Source organism: Lynx rufus, unplaced genomic scaffold (assembly GCF_022079265.1).
Source record: "Lynx rufus isolate CCGP_SWC_20201006 ecotype Redwood Valley unplaced genomic scaffold, mLynRuf1.p SCAF_5, whole genome shotgun sequence".
Lineage (NCBI taxonomy): Eukaryota > Metazoa > Chordata > Mammalia > Carnivora > Felidae > Lynx > Lynx rufus.
In genome coordinates this window covers 139,957,963-139,963,154 of record NW_025814867.1, presented here as the reverse complement: position 1 = coordinate 139,963,154, position 5,192 = coordinate 139,957,963, and the positions used below count along the sequence as shown (strand labels likewise).

Below are 5,192 nucleotides of genomic sequence, written 5' to 3'. Positions count from 1 at the left end.
TTAGAAAATGTAGTGGGCTATAGTTTGAAAGTAACACTTATGCAATGTGTTACCAATCTTTGATGAAATCTAAGAAGAGACGGGGCCATTTGCATTAGGCTAAAATGGTTTTCAAGCTTTATTAGAGTTAATCAAATATAATCAAAGAGCCCTCTGTCAAATGACATGCAGGCTGAATAAATGGTTCTGCAAAGAACAAACCCTTTTTGTGTTGAAAGTAATTTACAGCTCATATTTTAAATTCCCCCCTCTCATCTACTTTGTTATGTACTATTCTCAAGCTTTCAGGTTGCCCTTAAATTCACACATGTCAAATATTGTGCTAAAATTCATTCTTGGGCGATCATTATAATGACTTTAAGAAAGCCATTTTTCTTTGGTCTTGTTCATTGTCATAAAGCCAGTGAAAAGCATTAGCATTTGTACTGGTTGTTGATTTGGTCTCCTTGTGCCGCCATAACAAAATACAAGAGACTGGGTGGCTTAAATACCAGAAACTTATTTCCTCATAGTTTGGAGACTGGAAGTCCAAGATCAAGATTCTAACCTGGTAAGAGAGCTCTTTTCCTGGCTTGTAGATGACCAGTTCTCCATCTGTGCTCACATAGCTTTCACTGGTGTGTTTGCCCAGAGATGTCTCTTTTCCTCTTGCAAGGCCACCAATCCTATTGGGTCAGGACTCTGCTTTTATTATCTTATTTAACCTTAGTTACCTCCTAAAAGCCCAATATCCAAATATAATCACATGGCAGGTTAGGACTTCAATATACAAATTTGCATGGGGCAGAGAGCAAAATTCAACCCATAGCCCTGGCATAACAACAGATCTAACTACAGTATTTCCGGTGGTTTAACATCAATGTTTCAATTTCTACATTCAGCATTTATGGAGCATGTACTCTGAACCTGACACTGTGCTAGATTTGGGGCATTGAAAAGATGAATGAAGAGCCTTCTGCCTGTCAGCTTGTAGACGAATGAGCGACACTGATGTGCACACCCACTAACATCATAATACCATGTGAGACACCCAAAAAAATGTGCACATGCTCTTCCAGAAAGAATGTCTCTTTTCACTGTATTTCCCATCAATATATCTTTTTTCTTTTTTTGAGTAGGTTCGTGTCCAGCGTGAAGCCCAGTGCGGGGCTGGAACTCACGACCCTGAGATCAAGACCTGAGCTGAGATCAAGAGTCAGACGCTTAACTGACTGAGCCAACCAGGTGTCCCTCCCATCAATATAAATGAATCCGTGATTGTGTTTTTTTACATAGTAGTGTCCATTATTTTCTGCTCAGCTCTCTGACATATCGGGCACTGTGCAGTGAGTTATGCCCAGACTATGTTATGTTTTAGATAGAGTATTTTATTCCTGAGCTACTCTGGGATCTTGTGCCAGATTCTACTTGCTTCAGGGACTGTGACAAACTTGTCCTTGTGGCACATTTCTTAGCATTTTTTCTCTCTCGATGTTCAATCAATATGAGTTGGAATGTTAGATGATTTTCATATCCTCTCCAAGTCAATACATTGCCCCTATCAACTAGTAGGACTGCTTTAAAAATTTTTTCGTAAGTTTATTTATTTATTTTGAGAGACACTAGGGGTGGGCAGAGGATGAGAGAGAGGGGGTGAGAGAGAATCCCAAGTAGGCTCCACACTCCCAGTGCGAGGCAGATGTGAGGCTCGAAGCCATGAACTATGAGATCGTGACCTGAGCCGAAACCAAGAATTGGGCTCTTAACCCACTGAGCCACCCAGGTGCCCCTAGTAAAGACTACTTCTAACTGTAGTTGAAGCACTTGCCACTTACGAAGAATGATTTCTTGCCGACTATGAATTAAAATTGAACGAGTGTTAGTTTTACAATTGCATCAATTTCTGTTTTGATGTAAAATAAAATTAGGTGAGTCCATACACCAGTATGTTATGTAGTTTACGCTCGGTCATCCTTTCATTAGTCATGAATCATTCTGAAATCATGGGTGTCATGTGGGGCCAAAATTAGGACTGTATTTAATACCCTTTTGAAACCTTCTTTAATATCAATGCCAGTATCGGAACTTTTCAAGGATGTTCGACATTTAATTTCCCAAATTAGGCTGTGAAAGTTCAGGAGACACCCTGAAATTTGCAAGCAACGAACCCCGGCTTTGTCTTACCTGCTTCCTCAGTACTATTGTAACTGTTAAGTTTTAAAACTGTTACTATGTGTTTTGCCCTTTTATTTACTTTAGCCAGTGGACACACCTTTTCCTTTTTAAACTGGTGTGTCAGTGGCCTTTTCCTTGTAATAACAGTTGACATAATCCTGTTGATCTTTAAGAAAACACTACCAAGGAAAAACACTGGCTATTTCCAACTTTCTCAGACCTCGGCAAAGAGGGAAGTAGGTCTGAAACAAGGGTCAGGTGGAGAAAGAGATACCAATGGGCGCAACTAAGAATTTCAGGTTCTCAGGCATAGTTCTCTTTGCTTTGGATTTACTTCTTTGCCCCTGGCCTAGGATACTGAATTGCAACAGTAATACTTTTCACCCGTGAGACTGGGAAACGTTTTAAATAAGCAAAAACAGGGGCACCTGGGTGGCTCAGTCTTCCGAGTGCCCGTCGTCGGCTCAGGTCATGATCTCAAGGTACGTGAGTTTGAGCCCTGCGTTGGGCTCGTTGCTGTCAGCCCAGAGCTAGCTTCAGATCCTCTGTCCCTCTCTCTCTCTCTCTGCCCCTCCCCTGCTCATGCTCTCTCTCAAACAGAAATAAACATTTAAACAAGTAATAACAATTATTGCTGGCATATACTCAAGAATATGAGCATTCCAGTACTTTGGTGGCAATAGTGTGAATTCTACTGTCTTGGTAAATAAACCTGACAGTGCTCATTTGAATCAAAATGACTATACGTTATATGGAAATTCTAGTTCGTGAATCCTAACTTACATTAAAAAGTGGGTGGCTCAGTCGATTAAGCGTTGGATTCTTGGCTTGGGCTCAGGTTATGATCTCATGGTTTTGTGAGTTCGAGCCCCACATCCTGCTCTGTGCTGACAGTACAGGGCCTGCTTGGGATTCTCTCTCTCCCTCTCTCTCTGCCCTTCCCCCTCTCATGCTGTCTCTCTCAAAATAAATAAATAAACTTAAAGAAAGGTCACATTCGATAAAAGACATATATAGAGTAATGCTTTTTGTAGCATTGTTTATAGGGTCAATAAACCGAAAGCAATCTGAATGCCCCTGAATAGGGAAATGACTAAATTATGGCATGGGCACATGTCTGCACACACGAACACACAGTGGGAAATGATGTATTGGGATATATAAATGTCCCAAACAAGAGGGATGCTTACAATAAATAGTGAGGGGAAAAAAGCAAATTCAAAGTAAAGGGAATAACACCAACCTGTTAAAAAAATTACAAACTGGGGCGCCTGGGTGGCTCAGTCGGTTGAGCTTCCGACTACGGCTCAGGTCATGATCTCGCGGTTCGTGAGTTTGAGCCCCGCGTCGGGCTCTGGGCTGACAGCTCAGAACCGGGAGCCTGCTTCGGATTCTGTGTCTCCCTCTCTCTCTGTCCCTCGCCCACTCATGCTCTGTCTCTCTTGCTCTTAAAAATAAATAAACCCTTAAAAAATAAAAAAAAAATGATAAACAGGTTATGTGGTGCTCTTTTCCGGCTAGAGCCAGGGAAGATGCAGAAGAGAATAAAAAGATGGCTCCTGCTATGTCAGGAACCCCTAAGAAAAAGGAAAAGACAAACCAAAACAAAACAGACCAACAAAAAACACTTGAAAATCAAATGCTTAAGAAAGAAATTAGCCCAAAGGATGTTTTGAAAGGCAAGGAAAAAGCTTATCTATGAAAAAGATAAGCTATCACAAAGAATATAGATGGATGTACAGAACCGATACGAGAGTAGCTAGGATGGCAAGAAAAGCTGGCAAATTCTCTGCCCTGCAGAACCCAAATCGGCACTTGCCATCAGGATCGGTGTGACCCCCAAATTCTGAAAGGTGCTGTGGCTTCTTTGTATCCGCCAGACTTTCAGTGGTACCTTTGTTAAGCTCAACAACGCTTCCATTAACTGGAAGTCCGTAAGTGAATGTTTTTCATGCGTGGTTATGGCAGAATCAACAAGAGTTGATTGCCGCATCTCTTAGTAAATATGGCATTGCTGGAGCGGAGGATGTAATTCATGAGATCTACACTGTTGGCAAACCCTTCAAAGTAGCAAACAATGTCTACTGGTTCTTCCCATTATCTTCTGAACGAGGTGGCTGGAAGCACAAGACCATTCAGGGGCCCCTTAGGTGGCTCAGTCAGTTAAGCATTTGACGTGGGCACAGGTCATGATCTCATGGTTGTGAGTTCAAGCCCAGTGTCTGGCTCTGTGCTGACAGCCCAGAGCCTGGAGCCTGCTTCCGATTCTGTGTCTCCCTCTCTCTCTGCCTCTCCCCTGCTCACACATGCGCTCTCTCTCTCTCTCTCTCTCTCTCAAAAATAAATAAATATTTAAAAAATTAAAAGAAAAAGACCATTCATTTTGTAGAAGTTAGAGATGCTGGCAAAAGGGAAGACCAAATTAATAAGCTTATTAGAAGTGTTAAATAACAAAAATTCAACTGAGTACATTTTAAAGATCTAATGGGTTTATTAATTGATTTGTGAATGGGCCAGCGTTCCATCTAGCAAGTAGAAGGGATCTCCAAAAGGATAGAGAAGAGAAAAGGTTTAAAGGTAGAGAGGGGGTGGAAGAAAGGAGATTATAAGCAGAGAATCCATTGTTTCAGGTAAAGTTGCTTTCCTAAGGGGACTGAAAGGGTCTATCAGTAAATTTCCTAGCGCTGACCAGGAAATTCCCATGTTGACTGGCTAAAGGTTACCCTTCTAGGGGCTTGAAACTGCAGTCAGATTAGGTGTTAAGTCTTGGTTTACTGACCTGGGGCCTTAACCTAAGTGATACCACTTTTGGGTCTGTGGTTTTCTTAACAGAATAATAAAGTAAGGTATCTATCATGATTATTTTTGTAATCTGGTCAGTTAATAAACAGTTACTGCTTCCAAACTGAAATGTAAAACAAACAACCCCCCCTCCCCAAAACAACAAGAACAAGAATAACAACAACAACAACAACAACAACAACAGCAACAACAACAAACAGGTTATGTGGTTGACCAAAGAGAAACTGGGACAAGTA

General features: G+C 41.4%; 1 pseudogene; it reads left to right on the top strand.

Annotated features, from left to right (window-relative positions):
• The first annotated feature begins 3,788 nt into the window (after positions 1-3,788).
• LOC124527291 (60S ribosomal protein L7-like) lies at positions 3,789-4,605 on the top strand (annotated as a pseudogene).
• The last annotated feature ends 587 nt before the right edge of the window (positions 4,606-5,192 follow it).